The sequence below is a fragment of the Cryptomeria japonica genome, chromosome 8, assembly GCF_030272615.1.
Source record: "Cryptomeria japonica chromosome 8, Sugi_1.0, whole genome shotgun sequence".
NCBI classification, from domain to species: Eukaryota; Viridiplantae; Streptophyta; class Pinopsida; order Cupressales; family Cupressaceae; genus Cryptomeria; species Cryptomeria japonica.
In genome coordinates this window covers 18,170,251-18,182,173 of record NC_081412.1, presented here as the reverse complement: position 1 = coordinate 18,182,173, position 11,923 = coordinate 18,170,251, and positions in this window count along the sequence as shown.

Here is an 11,923-nt window from a genome sequence, read left to right as displayed (position 1 = left end):
ATGACCCCTAATGACATGATTTGGTGTCTTAAGGGGTCCTATGGTGTCATATGGTGTCCCATGAACCCTTATGACCTCTTAGGACACCATATGACCCCTAGTGACACCATATTGGGTTGCTTGGGTCATATTGTGTTCTAAGGGGTCATATTGTGTCTTAAAGGGTCCTATGGTGTCCCAAGACACCGTATGACCCCTAATGACACCAAATCATGTCGTTAGGGGTCATATTATGTCCTACAACCCCGTAAGACACAATATGACCCCTAATGACATGATTTGGTGTGTTGAGGGGTCCTATGGTGTTGCTAGGGGTCATATGGTGTCTTGTGACACCATAGGACCCCTTAAGACATAATATGACCCCTTAGGACACAACAATATGGTGTCATTAGGGGTCATATGGTGTCCTAAGAGGTCATAAGGGTTCATAGGACACCATATGACCCCTATGGACACCATATGACCCCTAACGACACCATAGGACCCGTTAAGACACCAAATCATGTTGTTAGGGGTCATATTGTGTCCTACGACCTGGTAAGACACAATATGACCCCTAATGACATGATTTGGTGTCTCAAGGGGTCCTATGGTGTCATATGGTGTCCCATAAACCCTTATGACCTCTTAGGACACCATATGACCCCTAGTGACACCATATTGGGTCGCTTTGGGTCATATTGTGTCCTAAGGGGTCATATTGTGTCTTACGGGGTCCTATGGTGCCCCAAGACACCATATGACCCATATGGACACCATATGACCCCTAACGACACCAAATCATGTCGTTAGTGGTCATATTGTGTCCTACGACCTCGTCAGACACAATATGACCCCTAATGACATGATTTGGTGTCTTAAGGGGTCCTATGGTGTCGTTAGGGGCTTGTGACACCATAGGACCCCTTAAGACACCAAATCATGTTGTTAGGGGTCATATTTACATCGTAGGACCCCTTAAGACACAATATGACCCTTTAGGACACAACAATATGGTCATTTAGGGGTCATATGGTGTCCTAAGAGGTCATAACGGTTCATGGGAGACCATATGACCCCTATGGACACCATATGACCCCTAACGACACCATAGGACCCCTTAAGACACCAAATCATGTTGTTAGGGGTCATATTGTGTTCTACAACCCCGTAAGACACAATATGACCCCTAATGTTATGATTTGGTGTCTTAAGGGGTGCTATGGTGTCATATGGTGTCCCATGAACCCTTATGACCTCTTAGGACACCATATGACCCCTAGTGACACCATATTGGGTCGCTTTGGGTCATATTGTGTCATTAGGGGTCATATTGTGTCTTAAAGGGTCCTATGGTGTCCCAAGACACCATATGACCCATATGGACACCATATGACCCGTATGGACACCATATGACCCGTATGGACACCATATGAGCCCTCATGACACCAAATCATGTCGTTAGGGGTCATATTGTGTCCTACGACCCCGTATGACACAATATGACCCCTAATGACATGATTTGGTGTCTTAAGGGGTCTTATGGTGTCGTTAGGGGTCATATGGTGTCTTGTGACACCATAGGACCCCTTAAGACACCAAATCATGTCGTTAGGGATCATATTTACACCATAGGACCCCTTAAGACATAATATGACCCCTTAGGACACAACAATATGGTGTCATTAGGGGTCATATGGTGTCTTAAGAGGTCATAAGGGTTCATGGGACACCATATGACCCCTATGGACACCATAGGACCCCTAATGACACCATAGGACCCCTTAAGACACCAAATCATGTCGTTAGGGGTCATATTGTGTCCTATGACCCTGTAAGACACAATATGACCCCTAATGACATGATTTGGTGTCTTAAGGGGTCCTATGGTGTCATTAGGGGTCAAATGGTTTCTTTATCTCTCTCTCTCTCTATCTCACTCTCTCTCTCTCCCTCTCTTTCTCTCTCTCCCTCTCCTTCTCTCTCTCTCTCTCCCTCTGTCTCTCTCCCTCTCTTTCTCTCTCTCTCCCTCTCCTTCTCTCTCTGCTTCTCTCTCTCTCTCCCTCTCTCCCTCTCTCTCTCTCTCTCTCTCTCTCTCTCTCTCTCTCTCTCTCTCTCTCTCTAAGTTTAGTTCATAAATGGCAGCAACGGGAATTTTTTTGGGGGACCACATAATTTTGTACAAAAATCAAATATCAGATAAAATCCGATATCCAATTTTAGTACTAAAAACCAAAAAAAAAAGGGTTTGTGGGCCATTCTATAGATTCCAACGGCCGATAGTCTGGGTCCTATTTTTTCTGTCAAGGATCACAAGGTTTCAGACAGCTAGAGACAAATTTGTGCTTTTAGGAGATTCTTAAAGTGAAAACTTACATTGTCAATCATGAAGGAGCATATGTGTGGAGGGAAATGGGGAGTAGTAGTCGTCAGAAGTCTAAACGCAAAAGAAAACTTTCAAATGACCAAGTTGAAGTTTATAGAGAAAGAGATAGAGAATGTCATAGGAGGAGAAGACAAGGTATGTTAAATATTGCTAATGTTACTTCAACTGAAGAGGAAATTGAAATTGAAAATGTGCCACAAGTTATTGAAAATGAAAATGTAAATTTTGAAAGTGAAAATATTGAAAATTTTGAAAATGTTGAAAGTGATAATGAAAATGTTCAAAATGTGGAAAATTTTGACATAGGAGGTGAAAATGTGGAAAACTTTAACATTGAAGGTGGAATTGCCTCACCAAGTGAACCATATGTAACACCTAATTACTTTAGAAATGAAGACCCTCTCATGGATGAAAGACAAATTCCAAATCCAAGACCTTCAAGAACCCCAAAATGGTTATTTGAAATCGATGACAACATTATTGCAAATCTTGAAGGCAACAGGTCAACAAGAACCGTTCAGTTGTGGGCTACAAAACTTTTCAACCAAAATTTTAGCAATAAGACATTGACCGAGCAATTCCAACTCTTTGTTCAATTTCTAAAGATGATAAAGATGAGACCATTGCTAAATAAATTGAAGATTCGTATGAACAAGAAGACAGAGAGAAATTCTATTATTGCAAAAAATCTATTTGACACTCTCAATTCTATTGGAAAGAATACCAAAGAAAGAGATAAGAGAGCCGCTCGAAGAGTGATTACAACCTCCTTAGTAAGCCATCAATTGAGGAAGGCTCATCAAATGAGACAAACTTGTGTTTATTTTAACATAAACCGTAAAACTTTGGATAGAGCACTTGCACGAAGACAAAGACTTGACGATCCACTTCAACAAGATACATGGGCATTTGGTGGGAGGCTTCCATGTGTTGATAGAAAGTTGACTGACAATGTGAAGGAAGAGATTCAACAATTTTGACACTCTAATTCTAGAGTGTCACCCAATGTAAAGGACGTTTTGAAATTAAGAATCGGCAACCGAGACCGCACACCGCATCCCAAACATTTCTTGGAATCAAGCCAAACAATGTTGTACACAAATTTTTGTGAATTACATCCAACTTTACAAATATCACAAAGGGCCTTTGAATCTTTGAAACCATTTTATTGTGTTCCTCTTAGGATAATGCATCTCTTCGAATTTTGGATTTGAGACACTTAGGGAAGTGTGCACATAGGGATATAGCTTGTAGAATAAATTCCACCTTTTGTGGTCTTATTTTGCTATTACACTCCACATTCGATGGGTCATCCACCTCTTGTGGAATATTATATTATTTCTCCTACCTACCCCTAGTATTTCTTACCTACCCTTGTTTCTCATTGAGCCACATGCCATGATTGTGTGCTCATACATTTATATGGCCTTGCCTATATAAGCAGGCCCATATTCATTGTATTGGTTAATCTAGTTGATCATTTGCATATTGAGGAGAATATAGATTGTTCTTGTCATTATTTTGTCTCTCTTTTATACTTTTCATTGTGCCCTTGATCTTGGCAAAATCTCACACTATTAAATCTGGAGGAAAGTATCTTGCCTCTACCTCCAATGTTACTTTATTTTATTTTGACATTTCTAAGAGTCAAGTTGAAACCGAGCAGGAAATAGAAAAGTTATGCAAGGCATATGTCCCACTCCAGGAATCCATTCATGCCTTTAACCGGTCTATAGATGATTTGCATGACAGACTGAACAGGAATGATAATGAGAAGGCTAAGAGATTCTGATCTCTAAGAGAGCTCAAGAGTCAGCTCACCTCAGAGGTCGACATTCTTTAGAGAGCCTACTCCAATGAAGAAGATATTCTTGCTACTCCTAAAACCTGCATACTAGACTCAATGGAAGAATTCTATTCCCAGTTGATGTCTACCTCTGAGTATACTGCTAACATACTGGAATCATGGGAAAATGCTTTATCCCAGATAAAACATAATTTCAATGATATTTTTATGAGACTAGCCAATGCACGAACCTTTTTTAAATTTGGACTATATGTTGAACACTTTGATACAGATTTTCTATCTATATGTATATATTTTACTTTATCATTTTGGCATTGTTGTCAAAGGGGGAGTAATATATATGTGTGCTTTTTGCAAATTTTATATTTATGCATGTATTAAGGGGGAGTATTGCATTAAAAAGAAGAATATGAGTACATATGTATATATGTTGTGTATGCACACTTAGCGGTATTGTATTACTCCAAATTTTCTAAGTGTTGTCATCAACACCAAAGGGGGAGATTGTTGGTTTGATGATGATTGTAATGTATTAATCACTTGTTGTTATTGATGAAACACTCTCACACTCACATATGATTGCAATGACTACCGGTGTAACTTCATTGATTTACATTGTTAACCAATATGTTTAAGGTATATCTTTGACTGGTACTCTGCATCAATCAGTATGTGCTTAAGAGATAAGCTGTGGTTATATTAAGTCAACATCAAAATGAAGATAAAGATGAAGATGGAGATCAAGCAAAAGATTCTAGGACAATGGTTCACATATTTTGTTCCAAACAATATTGACTGTTCTAATTGGTATCTGATTTTGTGATGAGTTACCAGCACCGACTTCTTGACGGTCATTTTTGTGATCAGTTATGATTACTTGTCTAGATACACTGCACCTAGGAAATTGTGTTTTGATTTCCTATGGCCAACATAAGATTTGAATGTCTATTTAAAGACATCTTAGTGAATCATTTGAAATTGATAGAGGATGATGGTATGTGAATACTGATATGCATCTAGAGAGAAATCTTTTGTTGAAGAGCGATAAGTGTTAAGATGAAGAGCAGTGTTGAATGTACTTAGAAGGATCTAATCAAGAAAATATTATGCTACTCAGAACAGATCAATCCATTCTTGTTGTCTTCTAATCATTATAATAGAATCAAATCCCCTAACCGGGTAAGCTCTAACAAGCTTCATTGTACAAATCCTCTAACAAGGTGATCCATTAGTTTGGATTCTAAAATCCTCTAGCAAGGTTACTCTTAATAGGGTAGTACTCTTAACAGGGTATAAGCTTCTACTAAAGCTTGGGATCTCTAACAAGATTCACTCCTAGTAGAGCACTTTGTAAGGCCTTAATAGGTCAGTTATCTATTACTACAAATAGTTAACTTGTGAGTTCCATCTCATTGTGGTTTTTACCTATTTGGGTTTCCACGTATAAACACTTGTATTATGGTGGTTGTTCTACTTTATGTGGATGTTGTTATTTCATTTTGGATAGCATGTATTTTGTTTAAATTCTTGGTTAAGTTCATATACCAATTAATGTTTGAAGTTGTGTTTGTTTTAGTGTCACTGATTCACCCCCCCCCCCCCCCACTCTCAATTCTTTTCAAGTATATCATTAGAAACAAAAGCTCTGAATGCATATTTTGATTTTTGTACACTACCATCATAACCACTTAATTCAAAAGCAGTAAGTTTGCCAATGATATAGTCAAGAGTTACCTTAGTTTTGTCAATGGACTTCAACTCCTGAATAGCTACAACTCGGATAGCATAGACCGGTAGAAGGGTTATCAGTAACTTACTGATTACTATGGCATCTTCCACTTTCCCTCCTAGACTCTTTATTTCACCAACTATCTCTTTTATCCTTTGACCATACTGTTGGATATTCTCACCATAAGAAATTCTCATGTCATCAAACTTTCCTCTTAGGCTCTCTTCTTTAGGAATCTTAACATGTTCAACAATGCTATAAATCTCTTCAATTTTTTTCTATACTTCATATGCAGTTTCAAGACCATGAACATCTACATATTCAATATCAGATAGGGAACTAATAATAGCCTCCAGTGCTTGATAATTTTCTTGTTCTTATTTCTTCCGATCATCAATCAGAGTTCCAGTAGGTGCAATATACTGAGTTTCTGCATGATCCCAATACTAAATTCCCAGACTCTTGATGTAAATCTTTATTTTGTCTCTCTATATCCTATAGTTATCTTTGTTTAACTTCAGACCTTCCTTCTTCATCATGATCTAGAAGATCTTTTCCTCAAGTTGTTAGGCTTTTAGATTTAAGAGGACCCAAGATGCTCTGATACCAATTGATGGTATGATGAAAGAATAAGTATCTGGTAGATTACTGAGAGGGGGGGTGAATCAGTAAACTGAAAAAATGATACAAACTTCCCAACCTCAAATTCAATCACTCAAAGTAAACTTTCACTATCAAGATCAATACTCATAAGAATACTCAACATTAACCAGTTAAATGTTATAGCAACTTAACAGTAAACATCATTCAGTCTTTTAAACATCAACATACTTAATCATATATCAACATATTCCATCTCTCAATGCTTCCAGTTATCATGCCTTATCTAAAGTTAATAAAATCAACAAATAAGATCATAACCACAAAAACATTCACCACATGACACAAATGTTTATACGTGGAAAACCCAAATAGGTAAAAACCATAGTGAGATGAGACTCGCAAGATAGCTATATGAACTCTTCTGAAGTTCGCCCTATTAGGAGCGAAGCCTATTAAAGCTTTTACAATGAGTCCTGTTAAGAATTGATTCTATTAGGAATCACCCGGTTAAGGGATTTTACAAAATGCCTTGATAAAAAGAAAATACCCTATTAGGAGTAACCTCAGTAGAGGGTTTGATAATCCAAGCTAATGGACCACCTTGTTAGAGGATTTATAAGTAACCAAGCTTCTTAGAGCTTACCCGGTTAGGGGATTTCAATTCTGTTGTAATTGTTAGAAAACAACAGGTTTTCTTGATCTATCTAAATAGCACTATATTTGCTTGATTAGATCCTTTTAAGCTTCAATCTGCCTTTACTCAAACTGCAAATTCATTCTCCGGCTAGGCAACGACACACTCAACTAATTTCTGCCAACTTTGCCAACCCACTTTACAAATAACTTCATCAACCTTAAATACAAACCAATTAGGTTGGTAACACAACAAAAACCTAATTCTCTCTTAGAGATTACAAACAAGTCAGTACAAGTGTGACCGTTGGATTTACATAGCAATCTATACACATTCTTCAATAAATTTCTAACCGCTCTATGATCACCACTTCATTGGACTTGTAACTCATCATGCGCTTTGCATTAGATGCAATCCATTTTTCTCATTCCCTAGACAATCAAACAAACAAACGCGCCAAAACAATCTGAACTTATCTTCATACAAAGACCACACATGCCACCATCATTACCGCTCATCATTAGATCTTAAACCAACATACTTGATTGGTTAGGGTTTAACAAAACAACTGGTAGGGTTTACCAGTTACATTGCATAGAAAGGACTTAACCTTATACATTGGTTTGCTAGTTCAACTCACATACTTACATACAGGTTTACAACATCTTCCTCAAAGCTCTTCCTACCAGTTACAATATTATAAGTACCAGTTAAAAGACAATATTAATAACAACAATATCAACAATATTATAAGTACCATTACCGATTCAATTGACATCAATGACAACATACCGTATCATTAATGCAATCTTCATGTAAATGGCAACATGCACTAGATGAAGGAAGTTGAATATTATTCTTTCCAATTTCTTTCAGCTCATCAATCTGCTTTACATAACACTGATGCTCACCATGGCTTGACTTGATGCAATAATCACACTTAGGCTTGCCCTTCCTAGATAAAGACCTCTTGGAAGAGGTGGAGGAATCTAAGTTATGTCCATTTGACTCTAAAGATGGAAGAGGAGATTGTGTACCTCTATACCTTTTATTCTTCTTCTTTTGTTTTCTTGTAGATGTAGGAGTCTGAGCAACCAAGGCCCGAGGTTTAGAACAAAAAGGTGAATCAAGTTGTGATAGATTGGCCTCCTCTCATGTCAAGCACTCACAAAATACCCTAAATGAAGGCATAGTGAATGTGATATCAAAGTATCCATGGTGGAATATAATTATGAAGTAAAGAACTAAAATTGGCCTCAAAGTTTGGATATAATCAAGAAGATCCACTCCTTATTAGTCTATTGCTTGCCAAAACCCTGTAACCATGATCTAACAGATTTGAAATTCTCCAAACATTCCTCGATGGAAAAAAATTTGTCAGGTGTTAATGATGTCAAATATGTCTCAAGATGAAGTGTACAAAATTAATTAATACTCCCAAAATATTTCTCAAATTTAAGCCACATAGCCCTAGTAGTGGTGCACGAATCAATATGGAACTAGAGACTATCTAATACATGTAGGCCAATCAAACCTATAACTTGATTTATCTTGTCCATAGGTTGAATAATCTTAAACTTAGTAGTCAAGTTAGGTTGGGTTTGATATAAACAAGACCAAAACCCCTAAACCAAAGCAATCTGATCATTGTAGTCTTTTAGCTATGATAGTTATAAGGGGTGAGTTTCTCAATAGAGGATTCTCCATTGGGCTAGGGTTAGAGAAATATAGGAATCTAAAAGATGAGATTCTAACACCCCCCGGCAAGGAAATAAACCCTTTTGCACTTGTATAAGTTGAGAAATCACAAAATCAATAAATAAAAAAATTGATATTGATCACTAAGTAATTAGTGAATATTATAGAAAAATTGACTAGATATTAGAATAGAGGACTCTGAGAGATTTTCGATGACATGTAGAAGTCAAAAAATAGAGTTCGGATGGGAAAAATATGGCTCCAAAAGCACAAAATTAAAGGTTAAATTTTAATGTATGGTATGAAAAATTGGTGGAGAATCTGATCAAACCACTTGCAGAATTAGAAAGGCATTAGAACCATATTTCTAACAATATCTCATTTGCCTGATTTTGACTCCGTATGACAAAGTTTTGAGCCAAAAACCAACCACATGTCAATTAAGGCTTGGAAGGTTTGAAGGGTTTCCAAAAATGGAAATTTATGAAAATAGCAACTTTCCAAAAATAGAAATATTTCATTTTTTGGAAACTTACCAAAAAATAGAAATTTTTCATAAATAGAAACTTTCAAAACACAAAATACTTCTAAAAATGAGAACTTTTCAAAAACAAAAGCTTTTCAAAAATGGAAAATTTCTAAAAAATTTTGTAAAGAATCTCCCAATCTCTGATTTTGACAAATTGACAAGCTATTTTAGGGCACTTGAGCCTACTAAGCATGATGGTGCCCTCAGCCAATTTGACCTAATTTTCAACTACTCCAATTTTGATGAGACAACAACTAATCTTAGGGTTTCAGAACACAAAAAATTCACTTTGGATTGGATCCCTCAAGCATGTGGACATTAACTTAACATAAAAGCTTTGATACCATTTAGAAGTTGATGATCAACCATAATATCTAAGAATAATCTACAAGAAAAACACCTATCACGCAAAGGAGATCAAACAAAGATTATATGCTCTATAACAACTAGAGAATTATGCAATATTTGACAATTAAATATTGTTGATGCAATAACAATGAATGAATGAATCCTTATAAAGGATGAATAAAACACTAGGAGCAAATTCTAATTGTAAATTTGGGAGAACTAAAATAATGCAAAGTAGGAGCTAAATTAAGCTCAACTAAAAATCAAACTAATACTAGAAAAGAAAACTCTAGATAATAAAAAATACATGTTTAGATTAAGTGAAAAACAATTAAACGACCTAATTAATAAATAATTAGATGATTGTCTTAAAATTACTCCAACAAAATCTTTTATGAGAATCCATTTAAAGAAGACCCACAGTAGTAAGATGTTTATTTGATACTAGAAGACATGATAGAAGAAATAATTCTCAAGAAGGTAGATCAAGAATATAGTCATCTTAATTTATTGAGATCTTTCTATGGAAGATCTCGAACATGCAATTTTCTCTATGGCTACAAATAAGAGTCCTAGAGTTGATGGGCTTTCTATAGAATTTTATCAAACAATGTGGCAACACATTAAGAAAGACTTCTATCGTGTCTATTTGAAAGATGTGAATCAAGGTTCATTGGGTCTAGATATTAATAGAGGCTTAATTAAATTCTTCCTAAGGGGAGAAATTTAGATTAGGTTTATAGATGGAGGCCTATTACATCACTCAACACTTCCTATAAAATTATTGCTAAAGCTTTGGCTAATAGGATCAAACCAATGACCAAAATGATCGCTCCCTCGTTGTCGCTATTTTTGTGCCTTTCTTATAAGAGCAATAAATTTTTGAGTAATAGAACTTTCAAAGTTTAAGTGAAGAAAAATATTGAAGAGCTCTATGCAAATGCCAAATTAAGTGACTTTAGCCTTGAAATATAGATTCTTGCCACAAGTCTTTAATTTTTAAACACATAAAACTCTCATTTAGTTTATAAAAACACCATTGTTTTATAATGAAATAAAACACAAAAACAATGATCATTCCATGTACAAATTCCAAAAAAATACTTTCGCTAGAACCATGACAAATAACTTACCTCAACATATTGCACAAGTTATGTTTAACATGTTGATGTGAAAAAAATAAGAAAAGTTTGCACGAAAAATATTAGAAAACCCTACCAAAACAGGAATTCATTTAAAATGAGATGAACCAAACATTATCTCCCTATATCCGCTTCAATCTATTTATAACATAATCTTGATGCAGAAGCATCCTCGGTCAATGAACAATCTTGCATCAACCAAAAATATATTTTACTTTTTAGTTGTTCTTGTTCAGTGTTTCCATCTCTATGGGGTAAAAGCATAAAGTTGTGTCACACTTTTATAAAGGAAATGGCCAATGTTGATTCAACTTTTTAAATTGAATCAATAGAAAGTGAAATATATGTTTTGAATTTTGAAATAATGTAAACTAATAAAATGTATATTTTTTTTTGTATTTTATGTTTGTAATTTTTTAAAAAATTTAAAATTTGTTTGATTATGCTTTCTTATAAAGTAAACTCTATAATTTAGTTGCTAATAAAATGTTGAAATTGAAGTTACATGAGGTGTCACACTTTATATATTAAATTTTACCCTTTTTTTCTTCAATTTTTTTTTGTGTATTGATAAATTGAAACTTTAGTGCAAAAATATTTTTTTAACTATTTTTTATGTATACATATTTTTCAATAAATTTGAAAAGTTGTGTGTACTGAAATATAACTCTTTCCATTTGGCATCACCTTTTTTCTTAATTATTTATCCAAATTAGAAAAGCACTATATCATCTTGACATAGACTTTTTTCTCTAGTGCTTTTATTTTTTTCAAAAAAAATTGATAAATTTTACTATTTTTCCTGTAAAAGATAATCAACCTTATATTTTAGTATCGATGACCTACTTTCCATAAAAATTAAAAATAAAATATAAAAACTAATCAAAATATTAAAAGATAAATATTTTAGAAAATTCACTCATAGATATATAAAAGGGTATTTTTACATTTCAAAAAAAAAATTATTTATAAGAGTAGGAGTTGTTGAAACATCAACTTTTTAAAAAAATATATAAAATTGGTAATTAGGCCTAAAGTGGTATAAAGTATACATTTAGTAGACAA